Genomic DNA, 19589 nt, shown 5'->3' on the forward strand with positions numbered 1-19589 from the left:
AATGATTAATAACAAGCTAAAGATGATTGACAAATTGACAAGAAGACAAGGATCGACCAAAATCATGACTGAAGATTGCTATCAACAAGACCTAATTTGAAAGCGAGAAAAATGAGGAATGCAAAAGAAGCACTTGATGCTTGCAAATGATAAAGACCAAGTGCGCGACATAGAAGAAATGTTAAAGTAATGCAAGAACCCTAAAATAAGGCAATGCGCAAATGTTAAAGTATGACTCCACAAGCGTTGACCATTTTTAGATGTCTAAATTTTGCCCCTCTTTGAGACAATGCGATTCTAAGCATTGTTTCATAGGACAATAATAAAAATGCCCCAGACAATAACAATAACATATGCATGCCCCCTCAAGGAATTGGCCAGAAAAATCCAGAAAAGAGGCCAAGTGATCGATAAGAATGACATAAGATGATAGGTTCGAACAGACTGCCAAGACTGATGGAACAAATGTTAGTAAGCAGAAATTAGACAGAGGACAGTTAGAGATGAAGGAAAACTTGCTTTTACAAATGCACATAAGTAGGTGAGAACCTTTATTTAATGTAGCAAAGCGGATGTAGAGCATCATGGCATTGAAGTCTAGAGCTGGAACGCAACCCCTTTTGCAAAAGACAGACACATCGCACACAAGGAATGAGTGAAGCATCCTAGGGTGCATACATCAAGGGTCAAGGTATGTGTGACGTTCACAAAGCGAATGTACTTATCACAGACACCCAATGATATAGTTGCCTCAGTTTGTGACAAACATTCCACAAACAGCAAACACAACAAAAAAAGGAAAGGGACCATGAACCATCTTGGTTACTCTAAATCACTCAGTGACATCATCAAGCAACATAGGAACATGATCGAAGCCAAAGATAAATCAGTAAAAAGATAAGATACACAAATTCAACCAAGTCAGACAAATAGTCTGATCGTCATTGTCAAAAGTGGAAAACAAGAATGATCATGTTGTCTGGTTCCAGGGAATGCGGTACCCCATCTAAGACAGGACACAGTCTGGTTTCGAGTATACCACACCCTGTATAAGACCCATGATAATAGTGACAAGGACAAATGATATTGATGTTGAGTGATTGACATGACAATTTTGATCTGTTTGAATGCCAGGTTTGATTGAAAAGTTCATCTATTACAATCAATACAAGAATTGAAAATAAGACATTCAAAATAAATGAAAAATCATCACCAATGTCTCTTTCAATTGACCTCCATTGTCCTTCTTTCTCCTTCAAATTATCTTGTTTGTGGATCTCACCTGCAAGTGCAAGAGCAAAGTATGAAAGCAAGAAAGATGATAAGATGAAAATTGCAGCATAAGGATACTAGAAGCGTGGTTGATTGATTGAAAATGTGATTGATTCTAAAAATGTGATTGATTCCTCCATTGAAGAAAATCATCCAATTTATAGACAAATTGGAGAGAGGACAAGATTAGCATGAAGAGATTTGAAAGTAAATTCAAATCAAGAATGGAAAAATTATGACAAATGTATGACAATTGCTATGCAAGATGCATGACAAATTATGCACAAATTATGGCAAGTTGCCATGCAAGATGTATGACAAATTATGACAAATTATGACAAGTTGCTATGCCATTCCCATGAAATTAGGGGAAATATTAGAAAAAAATAAAGAAAATAGGAGAAATAGAAATTAGGAATTAGGAGAAATTAGCAAATTAGAAAATAGAGGAAAAAGATGAAATAGAAATTAGGTGAATTAATTAATAGGTTTTCATCCATTAATTAATTCATGAAAGAGACCTAGGACTAAATAAATAGATTTATTTAACCCACAAAGAAGAAGAAAATGATTAAATGAAAAAATCATAAAACCCTAGAAATAAGAGGACAAGGAATTAGGTCAAGACAACAAGAAATTAATGTAGCTTTGATCATGATTCTGATTGACAAAGGACCAATGTTAATATATAATTGAGATTGGTTGACAAAAATCAATGACAAATTGACCAAGATTGACAAGGAGATCAAATTGATAGGCGCCAATTGTCAAGGAACAATGACTAATCGATCCAAATTGACATGATTGAAAAGGAAAAGGATCGATGACAAATCGATCACAAAATGACAAGATTGACAAGGACAAGGATCAATGGCGAATTCATCACAAAATGACAAGGCTGACAAGAGGACAAAACCCTAATTCTATCATCGATTAGGATTGACGATGTCCAAAATGATGATAAATGAGCACGCACCATGATGCGACAGGATAAGATCGACCAAAATCATGACTGAAGATTACTATTGACAAGACCTAATTCAAAAGCAAGAAAAATAAGGAATGCAGAAGGACTCGACGCTCGCAAATGATAAAGATGAAGTGCGCAACATAGAAGAAATGTTAATGCAACGCAAGAACCCTAAAATAAGGCAATGCACAAATGTTAAAGTATGATTCCACAAGAATTGACCATTTTTAGACGTCTACAACAATATATAGTAATGGGTTCCTTGCATTTTACCTTTATGTCTTTCAACATTTGTTTAAGCCATAGTACCTATGTACAATTAGTTGTTGCTGCAACATATTCTGATTCTGTTGTTGATAAAGATGTACAACTTTGTTTCTTACTCAACCAAGAAACTAATCTCTTTCCAAGAAAGAATGCTCCTCCAGTGGTGCTTTTTCTATCATCCACATCTCCTGCCCAATTTGCATCTGTGTATGCACATAGATCAAAGTTTTCATCTCTAGGATACCATAGTCCAAGATTTGTTGTGCCTTGTAAGTACCTGAAAATCCTTTTTACTGTTGATTCATGATTTTCCCTAGGATTACTTTGAAATCTAGAAACAATACATACTACATTCATAATATCAAGCCTGGTTTGTGTCAAATATAGTAAACCTCCTATCATAGATTTGTATCTAGTTGGATTAATAGGTGTAGATTCATCCCTTTGATATAATTTGTCATTTGTAGTCATAGGTGTGCTTACCGGTTTAGAGTTCTCCATCCCAAATTTCTTTAGCAATTCTTTCAAGTACTTGGATTGACTCAAAAATATACCTTTATTAGTTTGTGAAATATGCAATCCTAAAAAGAATTTTATTTCTCCAATCATAGACATTTCAAATTCTTGCTGCATTTTAATAGAAAATTCCTTACATAATCCATCTTCTCCTCCAAAGATTATATCATCAACAAATACTTCAATAATCAAGATGTCATCATTAGTTATTTTGTAATATAAATTGCTGTCTCCTTTTCCTTTAGTAAAACCAATCTTTAAAAGATACTTATCCAACCTTGCATACCAAGCTCTTGGGGCTTGTTTTAATCCATACAAAGCTTTTCTTAACCTGCAAACCATATCATTGTAATTTGTCAAGGAAAATCCATCAAGTTGTTCAATATATACTTCTTCTTCAAGATCTCCATTCAAAAATGCACATTTAATATCCATTTGATAAACTTTGTAGTCCTTGTGAGCTGCAAAAGCCAAGAATAATCTGACTGCCTCAATTCTAGCTACCGGTGCAAAGGTTTCATTGTAATCAACTCCTTCTTTTTGAGAATATCCCTTACACACTAGTCTTGCTTTATTTCTGACAACCTTACCATCTTTATTAAGTTTGTTTCTCAATACCCATTTGGTTCCAATTACATTTTTATCTTTAGGCCGGGGAACTAATGTCCAAGAATTATTTTTCTCAATTTGTCCTAATTCTTCTTCCATAGCTTTAATCCAAAATTTAGCTTCACATGCCTCATTGATAGATGATGGGTCAATTTTAGAAATAAGACATACCTCTTCATTTTCCAATCTTCCCCTTATCATAACTCCTTTAAATTTGTTTCCAATTATCTGATCTTCAGAATGATTCAATCTTACATACCGGGGTGTCTTAGTTTGTTGTTGTTCTTCAATTACTATGGAATCCTCTGATGATACCGGGGTAACTGGATCTTCAATTTGTACCGGTGGATTTAGTGTAGGTTCATTTGTCACAATTTTTGTTGCCGGTTCAGAGTCTATATACCTTGAAGTTCCTCTAAATTGTTCATCAATCTTTACATTTGTACTCTCAACAATTTTTTGCAATCTCTTGTTAAAACATCTATATGCCTTGCTCTTAGATGAATAACCAGGAAATATTCCTTCATCACTTCTAGGATCAAATTTTCCAATATACTCATCTCTTCTAATATAACATTTACTTCCAAAAATTCTAAAATACTTAAGAGTAGGAGTATTACCAAACCATAGTTCATGAGGGGTCTTACCGGTTTCACCTTTGATGTGAACTTTGTTGAATGTATAGACAGCAGTGCTAACTACCTCTCTCCAATACACATGGTAGAATTGCTTCTAATAACATATTCCTTGCTGCATCCAAGATAGTTATGTTTTTCCTTTCAACAACTCCATTCTGTTGTGGTGTCCGAGGTGCTGATAACTGTCTTCTGATTCCATTCACTTCACAGAATGTATTAAAGTCCTCAGATGTGAATTCTCCTCCTTGATCTGATCTTAAACATTTGATTTTCTTACCGGTTTCATTCTCAACCATTTCTTTGAACAGTTTGAACTTCCCAAGTGCTTCTAATTTTTCTCTGAGAAAAGTAACCCAACACATTCTAGAATAATCATCAATAATTAGCATGAAATATCTATCACCTTGTAAGCTTTTAGTTCTAGCTGGACCATATAAATCAGTGTGAATTAAATCAAGAGCATTATTGGATTTTTCTAGAATACTTTTGAAACTAGCTCTAACTTGTTTTCCAAATTGACATTCCTTACAAATTGTATTCTGAGGTTTCACAATTTTAGGTAGATCTCTAACTGCCTTGGAAGTATTGATTTTTACCATACAATCAAAGTTTATATGACATAGTCTCTTATGCCATAACCAACTTTCATCTATATGTGCAATTAAGCATGCCTTTTCACTGTTATTCAAATGAAAGATATTACCTCTAGTCTGATTACCGGTTGCAATTTCCAAACTAGTTCTATTCATGATTTTGCATTTTCCATTTTTAAATTGTACCTAAAATCCTTTCTCAATTAATTGACCAACACTTAAAAGATTATGCTTTAATCTTTCAATATAGTAGACATTGTCAGTGTTATGCTTACCATCAAGAGATATTGAACCCTTACCTTTGATTGAACAGGCTTTGTCATCTCCAAATCTTACTAAACCTCCATTGTATTCTTGAAAGTTCAAGAATTTACCTTTGTCTCCAGTCATGTGATGTGAGCATCCTGAGTCAATGATCCATTCATCCTTTGCTTCAACTTTGGCTGCTAGGGCTTGTTCTACCGATTGAGTAGTAGGTGCTAGTTGATCCTCAGTTATAGCAACAAAAACCCATCCATTTTCTACTGGATCCTCATGAGAATCATCAGTCACACCTTCATCAGCAATGTAACAGGATTTGTCTTTGTTCTTCTTAAATCTGTATCTCTGATATTCAGGATTAGGCTTGTATGTTCTTCTAGTTTCTTCTCTTAGTCTAGCATGTCTATCAGGGCATCTCGAAGCCATATGACCAATCTTATTGCAGTTAAAACATTTAAAGGATGCTTTACCTTCATACTTACTTCCAATTGGACCTTTTGGCATTTTTCTTGCAAATAGTGCTTCAAGTTCTTCAAGCTCTTCATTCTCCTTCTTGGTTTCTTCAAGTTCTCTTGTATAAAAGGCTTTCTAGTCTAATTTGTCAAATGATGGAGCAGATGATGTTGATGCTTTAAAGGCCAAATCAATTTTTATAGTAGCAACAGGACCAAATTCTTCAATTTCAAAGGCTAAAAGTTTTCCAATCAATGTATCCCTAGTTACTGATGTATTAGGCATTGTTCTCAACTCATTTATAGCAGTAACCTTAATTTTATATGCCGGTGGCAATCCTCTTAATATTTTTGAAACAATTTCATCCTCACTCAAGGTTCCTCCACAACATTTAATACCCAAAACAATTTCATTTACTCTTTCCATAAAAGCAGAAATTCTTTCATCTTCTTCCATTTTCAGATGTTCATACCTGACTCGGAAGCTTTCAAGTTTTGCAATCTTGACTGTGGAATCTCCTTCATTTAGTGTTTCCAAATGATCCCAAATAGCTTTACCAGTAGACCTATTTGATAATCCCATGATTTGTTGATCTGATAATGTGCTCAAAAGTGCTTCTCTTGCTTTGCAATCATTCTCCTCATCTTTAGCTAAGGTAGTTGGAGCAGTCTGACTAGCTATAGTAGCAGTATAACCATTCTTTGTAACTTCCCAAATGTCTTTACCGATGCAATTCAGATGTGTCTCCATCCTGATCTTCCATATCCCATAGTTGGTTCCATCAGGTTTTGGACTGTCCTTCGTGAAGTAATTAGTAGACATTGGATCTCCTCAAGTTGTTAAACTTCTGCAAAAAAGGACTAAGCTCTGATACCAATTGTTAGGTCCCAGAGACAACTGAGAGGGAGGGAAGAATCAGTTGTCTAATAAATTCAAACAAAAAACCAATTAACCAACTTGATTCTTAATACCGATAAATTAGTTAAGTATGCCGGTAGACAGTGTTAACAGTAAATTTCTATACCAGTAAGTATTAATGCATGAAACATCAACATAAAGTCATCCACAACACATAACACCAATATTTGTATGTGGAAACCATGTAAGGGGAAAAACCATGGTGGGAAACCTTACCCACAATCAGATGATACTACTGCAGATAGTAAGTGTACATAAATGGGGTCTGCACATGCAGAAAGGCCAACAGCTTAGAGCTCACTGCTCAATCATAAAATGGGAGTCACACTGACTACAATTGGATGGTTAAATCTAATAAGAATGTACTACACAAAATAGATCTTCATATGTTGGATTCAGTACCGGTGTAATGTTGATATGCTTATACAAAAACCTATCTTCACCTTCAAATTATGTCTTCATGTATACCTCTGCTTAATCTCGCATATACCTTCACTTAATTCATTTTCGCATTCCACATGATCTTACAAATAAGATCTTACATTTATACCATAACCTAAGACCAATTTTAGTAGGTTGGCTCTACAAGATATTATAATAAACATTTTACATACAATATAATATCCAGTGCAATAACTGATTAAACATGTCGGCTTAATGCATTTACATCAATAATAAATCATCTCCATAGCATGCCATGCTGATCTTGAAAAGATAAACCTGCCGGTGTAACCCTAGATAACCCTGGACCTATTTGCTGGTAAAAGTAAATATGCAAATATGAATATACCAATGATCAATTCTTCAAAACAAAGTGTCCACATGATGTCTTCAACATTATAAAGTGTCTTCCATATCATTCCAGGTACCGATGAATATTATATCCTGCCGGTGAACCATATACCAGTTACTGTGCAATAGTTACTTTCTTGCTGGTGAATGTTGTTGGATCTCCAAAGTGCTTGTTTTCAGTATGTGTTGACATCAATGAGAAAACCATACCAAAATACCAACAGGGAAAGGAATCAAGTGACAAGGAAACCAACTCTGCCTCAATCTGTAATGCTTGGATCTCATTAACTCTCCCAAAGAGAGTCTCAAACTTCAACCACATAGCTTGAGGAGTGAGAAAAGAATCAAGGTGAAACTGAAGACTGACGGAAACATGTAATGAGAGAAAACCCATGGCCTCATCCATATTGTTTTTGTGTTGAAGAATCTCAAAAGGATGTTGCAATAGAGGTTGAACCTCATCCAAACAAGACCACAACCCTCATGCCCTGAAAAGCCTCGTGATGCGAGGCTTCCAAGTGTGATAGTTGTGTGATGTCAACAACTCAACTGAAGAATCTTCCATGAAACTCTGCACCTGTACCTGCTTGTGTTTTTTATTATGTGATCTTTCAAAATAGATAGAAGATGCAGAAGGGTTTGTTTGTTTTGAGAGTTTTGATGTTCTATATTTCTAATATAAATGATAGAAAGCGATGAAAAAAACACCCCCTACAAGAGATAAACCCAAACCCTAGTACATACTAGTGAGAAGGAAGTAGTGCATAAGCAAAAAAACTTCAAACTAAAATATCATATACATGATGAAAAATATGAGAAACAAGATCACATATCTGAATAGAGTATGCTGAGAGATTTCCAACGCCTAATCATTTTCAAAAAATGGAGTTCGTTTGCCCATTCTACGGCCTCAAAAGTGTAGAAAAGAGACCCCACTTTGACTAGAAAAAAATATAGTCAAACAGAAAAGTTAAAATAAATTCCAACACCATGAAGTCCGGCTCGGAACTAGCTTTCTGACACCTATTTTTTTTTAACAAAATAATTCCGTATGCTCAAGATATGAAGAAAACACCAACCCCCCTTCAAAGACAAGAGAGAGGGGCAATGATGCCTGTCTGGTGGTAGGGTCAGGTGGAGGTGGCTTGGGGGCAGCGCTCCGGTGGTGGAGCAGCTGAGCGGGGGCGACCGTCGAGCTGTGGTGGTAGATGGGTGGTGCAGTGGCAATAGTCGGGGTCGAGGCTGGAGGCTAGCGAGGAAGCTATCGGTGGGCGAGGGCTAGTGAGCGAGGGCCGATGACAGTGGGGCCCACTCTATCAGGGTCAACGGCGATGGGGCCTGCTGCAGGCCAAGGGGTCCATTGTACCCTGTGTACCATGGGGTAAACCCCGAAAATTGATTTTTTGTTTGTTTTAAAAACATTTTTTTGCCAAATTTTTTGTTAAAAGATGTTTTTTTTTTTTTTTTGATTGTTTTTAAAAGAAAACAAATTTTAGCCTACATGCCACAAAAAGGCAAAAAATGATTGTTTTAAAAAAAAATTGAACTGCGTGACAGGGCTGTACGACCTGGTACAAAACAAAAAAAATATACCCCGAGAGGCTTAGGTGTCGAAAGTGATCAAGTTTTATATGACCATAAGGGGTTTTGGGCCTTCTGAGCATGATGGTGAGGTCCGTTTAGGCCCAAAGTGCTCAGAAAAAAAGGCCTATCCCTAGGTGCATAAAAAAAATTCTAAAAACCCCAAATCTACTTCCAATGCAAAAAAACTTAAAACAAGAATAGGTAGCTGCAGATCTGAAGATCTGATACCATGTGAGAGTTGAGAAATACAATACCATAGGAGCCCAAATGATCTCTACAAGTTGTATAAACATATTACAAGAAGAAGCAAGGAAGCAATAAAGAAAAACATAAACACAGGAAAAATGCTCAAGAATGTGAGAGCTCTGTATTCACAAAAATGTGTAATAGAATAATGATGCAAAGAAAATAATTCAACCTCTAATGGGTCAAGAAACCCTAAAAGGGAAAACCCTAGGCTTGCACATAATAATTAATAAAAGAATTAATTATTATGCACCTAATGTTAGCTTAAGTGTAAAAGAGATAAAGGGGAAGTTAATTAATTAAACAAATGTCATTTAATTAATTAAGTAAAGACCTGATTACTCTAACAACCTTTTCCTTTTCTTTCTCAATCCATACCTTTTTGGTTTCCTTCTTCTTGTCAGCTGCTATATTGTGCTCAGATTCAGTTACCGGTTCTTGAACAAGATTTGTCTTCTTCTGCTTGATCTTCCAGTTTTTACACAACTTTGATATGTCTCCAAACTCTTGACAGTTATAGCATTTTACATCTTCATATAAGGGAACATCCTTAAAATTATTTGGGAAATCGATTTATTCTTCCCACATTCAAAACTCTTATGACCATATCCATTGCATTGATAGCAGACAATATTCATATCATAAAGTGCATTAAATGGATTTTTACTTTCAGTCAGCCATTCTATGCCCAAATTTGTTACACCAGTAACAGTAACCATGAAAGTTTGAAACATACTGATTAGGTAGCCTTGGTCCTGAAAGGGACTACCTCATCTAGAGTCTTCCCTCATGTTGTTGGATCTGGTGAAACCTTCATAATCAACACTTGCACTTCTCCTTGGATCTACATGTTGATACAAGAAGTGTGGCCTCCAGTTCATTGTTATATACCGATTTGAGTAGTGATTTCCACCAGCATCTGCATATGTCTTTTTGCCGATATCCTTGCCTACAGTGAATGTCTTCTTTTCTTCACCTTCAAAAGAAGAAGTGAACTTTATTTCTTTGCCAGATTTAACTTTGTGGGTTGAACTTTGACCTACTTCAAAGCCTAAACCACCAGTGTCTTTGGATTGCTTCTGTTTGCTCAGCATCTTGTTTAAGGCCTCAGTGATGCCTTCATATTTTCTCCTTATTTTTATTTCTTCCTTACTTTCTTCAAGCTCCTTTCTAAGCTTCACTATCTCTGCTTCCAACTCTTGATGCTCCTTTTCCTTCTTTGTCAGATCAGAGGATGTAGCTTCACATATCATCTTAGTTTCTTCCAGTTGCAATTTCAAGTTAGCTATAATTTGACCAAACTCATCTAGGGATTGCTTCAAGAGATCTTGTTCATCTACTATAGAAAGCTTGACCTTTTTGAGTTTTATTCTTGTTTTTCTCAATTCCTCAAGAGCACTGATAAGCTCACCCTCCAAGTCCACTTCAGCCTCAATGTCCTCCTCTTCCTCATCTTCATCAACTGATTCACCAAGTTCCATGAAGAGATTGACTTTTCTGTCATTCTCATGGTAATCATCCTCTAATGCATTCTCTTCATCTGTTGTATCATCCTTAATAGTATATAGACTGTTCTGATTCTGGTAGACTCTCCTTCCTTGTCAGTAGTCATTTCTTTCTCTATCTTTGCCAATAAATTTTCTAAACTCTCTTGACTCATCTCCACCAGATTCCTTGTGAGGACAATTAGCAGCAAAGTGTCGGACCTTCCCACAGTTGAAACATTTAAGTAGTAGCTTTCCTTTATACCAGTCGGATCCTCTTTTGAGTTTTCTGACAAAGTTTACTACTTTTGTATCAGAGTCTTCACTGGATTCTTCATAAGTAGCCGCTTCTTTCTCCTTTTTGGTGATGTTGAATGCTGCTTCTTTTCTTGTGGATGTGTCACTGGGAGTTCTCATCTCATAAGCTGTCAGTGAGACAAATAACTCATCCATTGAAAAGGTTTTCAAATTCTTGGCTTCTTCTATGGTAGGCACCTTACTATCATACTTGGGTGTGAGAGACCCAATTACCTTCTTGACAAGAGTCTCATCTGCAATCTCTTCAACATGTCCTCTAATGGTGTTCACAATTTCATCAAATCTATGAAGATAGTCTACAACCTTTTCATCATCTTTCATCTTGATGATTTCAAGTTGGCCCCTTAGTGCTTGCAACTTGGACTCTTTGACTTTTGCATCTCCTTCAAACAACCTCTGCAATTTATCCCAAGTCTCCTTTATTGAAACACAATGCATGACTTTGACAAACTCATTATCAGACAACCCACTCAAGATAGCATGTTTGACCTTTGCATTGTTCTAATATTCCTTTTTGGCATCCAGATCAGTGAGAGGAACACTAGGAACAACATAACCATTCTTGACAGACATCCACACATCAAATCCCAAAGAGGTAATGTAGGTCTCCATTCTTCTTCTCCATAAGGCATAATTAGAACCATAAAACATGGGGGCTTTTGAGGAAGCAAACTCATTTCTTTCCATTGTGTTAAAAGTTTAGAATCTACCCAAGGTTTAATGATAACTGGGAACCTAGGCTCTAATACCAATTGTTGAACATAGAGTACCACTGAGAGGGGGGTGAATCAACGGTTCCTAAACTTTTTGACTTTCAAATCAACTTCAAAATATCAGTTACCCACTTAAACACTAAACAATCAAACCAGTAAAGAAAAAAGGGAGGCCAAAGAGATCAATCACACAAATATAACTCTCAACACCAGATTTACGAGGAAAACCCAATGTGGGAAAAAAACCTCAGTGAGAAAAGCTGCTAGAGAATACTTCTCCAATCCAACCTCACAGGTAAAACACTGAATTACAAAGATTTAGGGCACCAACCCAAGGAGCACCAACCCCTTCACTTTTAGGGCACCAACCCAAGGAGCACCAACCCCTTCACTTTTAGGGAACCAACCCAAGGAGCACCAACCCCTGCACCAAGCTCTAACTTGGCGATTCATATTGAAATATAATTTGGATACAGTTAAGGCTTCTTGTTGCAAATGAATTCTGCAACTCTTTGATCAAATAACTCAATGTCGGTTGATAGTCTTCTCTTCCACTAAATCTCACACAATTGGTTGTGAGATTTCCCTCTCTAATTCTTGGCCGCTATTATCTCTCTCTCTCATAGTCTCTCAACACACTGTGTCACACTTGGATTGTGCCTACTCTGCCACACCTTGCCGGTTTAGCTTAACTGTGAAACTACAGTTATACCGGTACTTAGTCACTATCAGTAGAACCCTCTCATCAGTATGCTTGCTCACTTACTCTGCAACTTTCTTAGAATTCAATCTAAGGATAACAGTTCTTCTTTTGACTTAATCTCTCTTTGCTCTTCTTCTCTGCAACATCAAAAAATGCTCTGTCTCGAGCTCTTCTCTTTATAACTTGGTTTCCCACCAAAAAGCAATTCAAATTCAGAGCGGTTAGGGTTTCATTTTCATGACACAATCTACATGAGATCCAATCCAGCCTATCATGGGTCAATCTCTTGTACTCTAGGGATTCATCTATACATGTTTTCCATTACCCAATGCATACTTGCCAAGGATAGCAATCCCATCCAAGATTTCCTGCTTTGAAATATGTCGACTCATAGAACACTCTGATGTTTCCTTTTCGAGATCTTCTTGTGATCGGATTTCCTTTGCATTGATCCAGGCACCAACTACTCCTTGATCTTCCTCTATCAATCTTTCTTCCTCGAGCCACATCAGTCAGATATAATCCTATGATTTGTGGTTGTTTCATTTATATCAATTGACAGTTTCACCAACCATGTCGATGGAGGCTTCATCGATCACAACATATTTGCTACCTCAGCTCCACATGGCATCACCATGGTTAAACACTCTGCTCACTGACACATAGTCAGATCAAACTTGAACATTCAAAAAACTCATACCGGTACATGCATTTACTAGTAAGGTCTTCTTCTTCTACTGACTGATAGTGCATTATACCAATAACACATCTTCTCCTCCAGTGGTTTGTGATAACTTTAACATTCTGCCTCTACAACATAAGCAGGCAGCCAACCTTTAGAAAATTTTATGCCTTACCGGTAAGCCTTTATTCTATCTACTGACTCTCATGTGAATATCCATCATTCCGGTTGACATCAATGACAACTTAATGCCAAAATGCCAACACCTTGGTTGAACATTTGTAGGCTTTCCATATAATTTAGGTTAAAGTGGCAAGCTATGTAAAGAATATTTTCCCATTCCTTCGTCATTTAATTTGAGTTTTTTCTCAAAGGTTTCCCACAATTTTTTTGGAATTTCTTTGGTGGGATAGATTGATTCTATGTTATATGGAACTCTTGTATCTTGTGTTTTTTTTCTTCAGATTATTGTAATCTTGACTAAAGTCTATGACTATAGTGACTTCTTGTCCCTCATGAGGAAACTTTACACATTGGTGATATGTAGAGGGAACTTCTTGCATGTTGTGAATCCATGCTCTTCCCAGAAGAATGTTATAAGATAGATTCAAGTCTAAAACCTGGCATAATGTATTCCTTTCCACAAGTCCTATTTTCATTGGTAACACCACAATTCCTTTATAAGAACACTCTTCTTCATCATAAGCCTTAATAGTTATTTCCTTCTGTAGATGTACTACATTTTCTAAATATCCCAAAGCCTTTATTAAACTTAATGCACAAATGTTTAAGCCAACTCCACCATCTATGAGTACGTGTTTGACACAAGTTTTATGAATGGTGACTTCAACATGTAATAGAGCATTGTGAGGATGTTGCAAGGATGCATCGTCATTTTTCAAAAAATGATAAACAATGAGGGGCTATAAGGTGTCCCACCATATTTTGGAACTGATCCACATCCAGGTCTTTTGAAACTGTTGTTTCTGTTAGAGATTTTTCCAAAATTTCCTTATGCATAGGTGAAACTTTGAGGAGCTCTAAAATTGATATTTGAGTGGGTATCCTTTTCAATTGTTCCACTAAGTTGTATTGTCATGAAGTGGATGTTGATTCATTTGTTATACCCATAAATGTAACCTTTTCTTTGCTTCTCGTAATGACATTGATTGGTTTTGAAGGTGTGTTATCTTTAACGATGATGACATTTACCACATCATCATACATATAAGTATAGTTCACTTTATCTTTTCCTTTGTCATCTTTTGATTTAGATTGTTCACCTTTTTCATAGTTTGGAAGTGGAGTTTTGAATGCTAGATGTGATTTGTTCGTCTTATGACTATCCATTGTGATAGTTCCATTATCGATTAAATCTTGAATAAGGTGCTTCAATCTTTGATAATCACTAGCTTGGTGTCCTTTGTTTAGATGGTAATTGCAAAAATGATTGTCATTCCACCAATTAGGTTTGACTTCTAGTTCATAGTTTCTTATTTTTGGTAAAGTAATCAATTTATTTCCAAGAGGAGTTTTCAAAGCTAATTCCAAGGGTTCTCTAATGTTTGTGAATTTTCTGTGAGGATTGGAGAAGAAAGACTTGGATTTACTATTCTCTTGATTGTTATTGCTTGGGATTTGACTTGATAAATTGAAGATTGGTTGTTGTTTTGTCACATTATTGCCATCATTTCCTCCATTGATAACATCCCTATTCTTGTACTAGAATTTAGGTTTTTCATTGTTGTTGATATGATTGTTATTGTAGGAATTATTGTAAAGATTTAGCTCTCCTTTCTTTACCATTGTGTCTTCTATCTTTAGACCATTTTCAATTATCTTAGCAAAAGGAGGACATTGCATTTTTAGATAGTAACTCATTTCACTGATAAGGTTGTCAATGAATATGTCCATTTTGTCTTGATCAGGTACATCTCTTGGATACCTATTAAATATTTGTTTCCATCGTTGTAAAAAGACCATGAAAGATTCACCATTCTTTTGCTTAACATTGCATAAATCTAGCAATGTAATCTCATTTCTTACATTGTAGGAGTATTGTAGATAAATTTGTTCACAAGTTCTTCAAAAGATTTAATTCCAAATGGTAGTCTTGAGAACCATTCCATTTATTGTCCATTTAAACTCCTAGGGAATAGACGCATCAAGTAAGTTTCATCGCATCCAAATTCCATACTCAGTGCAAAATTCCTTAATGTGATCTTGAGGATCAAATTTCCCATCATATTTATCATATTTAGGGATTTCACAATGTTGTGGGAATGATATCATATTTAAACTTTTGTCAAAAGGATATGGACAGATGTCCTCCAATGAATATTTCTTGGAACTCATTCCATTCTACATATCTAGTATTTGTTGAGAAAAGTTAATAAAGGATTATCCATACAGATTCTCCTTGTATCCTCATAAGTTATTCTATCACAATGCTCTCTTCTTGTATCATCTGTTACAAGCTAGGGTTGCCATTGCACCAAAAGATCAACCTCTCAATGCCTGATAAAACCACTAGACTTATATAATCCATAGGAGGCTATTAAACCATGTCATGAATCCCCATGAGGGATGCTGGCCCACTGCCAACAATCCCACTCCCAAAGTCACTCACCGCGGCCTGCATGATTTGAACCTATGACCAAGCTCTGATACCACTTGTTACAAGCTAGGGTTGTCATTGCACCAAAAGATTGACCTCTCAATGCCCAATACAACCACTAGACTTATAGAATCCATAGGAGGATGTTAAACCATGTCATGAAAACCCGCGAGGGACACTGGCCCACTGCCAAAATCATCATGGTCTTTTCTTGTTTTATCTCCTCTTGTTTCCTCATGTTTTACTTTATTTACATCCTCATTATTTGGATCATCTGTGTTTTTATTTTTACTCATCTCTGCATCTTGTTTCAAACTTTCTACGTTAAACTCTTGTGGCAATTTAGCTCCTGATTTTGCCAATATTAGCATATATTTTTTCCTTTGCTTCTCCAATAATTTTTCTATTAGTTTGTCAAATTTAAAATCTTGATCAAGGTCTCTAATGGTGTTATTGACTGCTTCTTCATCAACATCCGTATACTCAAAAGTTTGAAACATTTAATTATCTTCTTCCATTTGTTTTTGTTGTTTTATGAATTGCTCGTATTGAGCTCTAGTCCAAATTGGCATGTGATTTCTTTGAAAAAATTCTCAAGTTTTGATCTTCTAAATGCAACTCAATAGGTAATTATTGGTTTAGGAAGATAACTTTTGTTGATTTTACCACTGTTATTGGTGTGTTGTGATAAAGCGTCTTGTTGTTGAAAGGCACGTCCTTGCAAAATTTCTCTATCAAATTTTGTCTCGTAACCATGTAAATAGTGATGAAAATGATGTAGGAATGTCCTATATTTTAACAAGATCTTGTGATTGATATATAAGAATCTTATCCTCTTCTAAGTAGCCTTATAACTGATAGTTCTAATACTTAATGTAAGTACAGATCCAATAGCCAACAAGATGAGAGGGGGGGGTGAATCATACAAACTTAATCATCCATAAAAACATCAGATTCAACCTCAGTAACATATATATCAGTCATATAACCAAAACTGTCAAACATGCAAACTTAAAAGCATATGAACAATATAAACCTCATAACACCATATTTAACGTGGAAACCCAAATAGGGAAAAGCCACTATGGGATTTCAGACACACTAAGAAATATACTCTTCTAGAGTATGCTCAGTTAAAAGCAAATCCTGTTAAAGATTACAAACACATTGCTAGATGTGACCCGGTTAAGGGATTTCCCTCAAATCTGTTAGGATCTTCACTTTGTTAGAAGTGACCTTGTTAAAGGATTTCAAACACTCAATACGAATGTCACCTTGCTAGAGGATTTACATATAAGACTGTTAAGTCCACTCGGTTAAGAGATTTTCTGCTACTTCTCAAAATAACAGTAATAAAAATATGTCTGCAACTTCACATCTAAAAATGCTAAAGCAGATTCTTATTTGCTCAATACAATTTAGACATAGAACTAATCTTGTCTATCTGTTGGGCATCTATACTCTACTATTCTAATAGGTCTTCAAGCTTTTGTGCTTGGTAATCACTATGTAGCATCCCTGTGCATACACTTGCCCGCATACATTGTTTATCAACAGTTTCCTATTTATAAACAATCTTTCAATCGCTTAATCTCCTTGATCACATTTCCCATGATCAATCATAGCTATCAGATCTTCAATCTTGTCTAGGTTCAATGTATCCTTTGATCTGAAAATGTTTTACCCCGCCTTGGAACTTGCATTTTCACCTTGGAACTTGTGTTAGGGTATTGCGGTTCAATCTAAGCTGTAGATCTTCCTGTCAATCTTTCTTTACCATAGATTCTTTAACAATCTTCATACACGACTTACCAATCATTTAATTCACTCCAGCTCATCAGCTTCCTTCATTAAATATCACATGTAAACATTTAATGCATTCTGTTATAGCTTGGTTGTAACTCAGTAAATACTAAACTCCACTCGGTAGACATTATGCCTTCATTAACCGATAGCGATAACCTTAGGGTTTACCGACTAGGTTCCTTAGGGTTTATCGACTAGGTTCTTTGCTCGGTAACATAGTATAGTATTAACCTTTCAAACAATAGCATATGTAGGATATCAAAACAATCTAAACATCATGATCTCATCATTGTCTAACTCGGTAATAGTTGCCCATTGAATAACTTATCCCCTTATTCATCATATTCTTTCTGTGTCTTTTACCGACATCTTTATACTCATTAAATCATACTTTTTAAGATATGGCAACATCGCACTGAATTAGAAAATCAATTTCTTGACATCAACAACAAAATAATAATATTAAGACAGTAATCATCCGTAATCAGTTATATCCATAGTCATCAACAACCTTCTCAATATCCTTATCGAAATGCCAACAATCTCTCATTGTAATTGGAATGCCGACCTTCTTCTTGTCTATTATAATGCCAACAATCTCCCCCTTTGGCATTGATGGCAAAACCAATTGATTTGACTTTATTGAGTTGGATTCAGATTGCTGTGAAATTCTGAAATGCTGAAATGCTCTCCCCCATTCATTAGACTTCTCCTATTTTCTCTTTCCAATCTATAGTCTACTCTTCTTATGTATTCTCCCCCTTTGACAACAATGCCAAAAAGAAAAGAACTTAAAACATAATTTCTTCCTCTGAGAACTAAATTCCATGCTGTTATGTATCAATTCAGTCTCAGTCAGAGCATTTGTCTTCAATTCCTATTCCCTGTTTATTGTTTCCTACACACCTTTAGAAAACCTCCTAAAGTGTGTAAATCAGCATCAACTCCTAAAAGATATTCTGTAGAGTCATCGAATTGATTCTTTCACCGAACTCGGTCAGTGAATGGAAGATAGGGGTAGGACCCCTAACTAACTTCTAAGATATTCAAAAGTGTCCTTTAGTAGTGGCTTGGTGAAGATATCTGCTATTTGCTCCTTTATACTAACATATTCCAACACCACTTTCTTCTCTTGAACTTCTTCTCTAAGATAATGATATTTGATAGAGATGTGCTTTGTCTTAGAGTGCATAATAGGATTCTTTGAAATGTTAATGGCACTAGTGTTATCACAAAATATAGTTACTGGCTCGGTAACTTGCTCATTTATACCTTCCAACAATTGTTTGATCCATGCTATATTGGTGCAATTCAGTGCTGCAGCAACATATTCAGCTTCTGTTGTTGACTAAGAAACACATCCTTGTTTCTTGCTAAGCCAACTCACTAGTCTTTCTCCTAGAAAGAAAGCTCCTCCACTTGTGCTTTTCCTGTCATCAATGTTGCCTGCCCAATTAGCATCAGTATAAACTTTTAAATCAAACTCATTTCCTTTCTGATATACTAAACCATAATCTTCAATGCCTTTTAAGTATCTGAAAATTCTTTTGATTGTCGTCATGTGTGTTTCCTTAGGATCTGCAGAAAATCTTGCAACAATACCTACTGCATGTGCTATATCTGGCCTGCTGTGAACAACATATTGCAAGTTTCCAATCATAGATCGGTAAAGTGTCTCATCAACAGATGCAGATTCATCATTCTTTGATAGTTTACAGTTGGTAGTCATAGGAGTACTTACTGGTTTTGAATCCTCCATTCCAAATTTCTTCAAGATTCCCTTTATGTACTTGGATTGGGTAATGAAAATCTCATCTTTCATTTGCAGTATCTGCAGACATCTCAAATTCTTTACTCATTTCATTTCCAAAGTTCTTGCATAGAGAGTCATTTCCACTAAAGATAATATCATCAACAAATATGGTTGAGATCAGTATTCCATTTTCATCATTCTTCATGTACATATTGTTGTTTTCACTTGTTCTTATAAAGCCAATTTTGATCAAATATGAGTGCAATCTCTCATACCATGCTCTAGGTTCTTGTTTCAGACCATATAAATCTTTGTTCAATTTACATACCTGATCATTATTTTCTCCTTCAACAAATCCTTTAGGTTGTTCAATGAAAACTTCTTCTTCTAATAT

Source organism: Cryptomeria japonica, chromosome 6 (assembly GCF_030272615.1).
Source record: "Cryptomeria japonica chromosome 6, Sugi_1.0, whole genome shotgun sequence".
Lineage (NCBI taxonomy): Eukaryota > Viridiplantae > Streptophyta > Pinopsida > Cupressales > Cupressaceae > Cryptomeria > Cryptomeria japonica.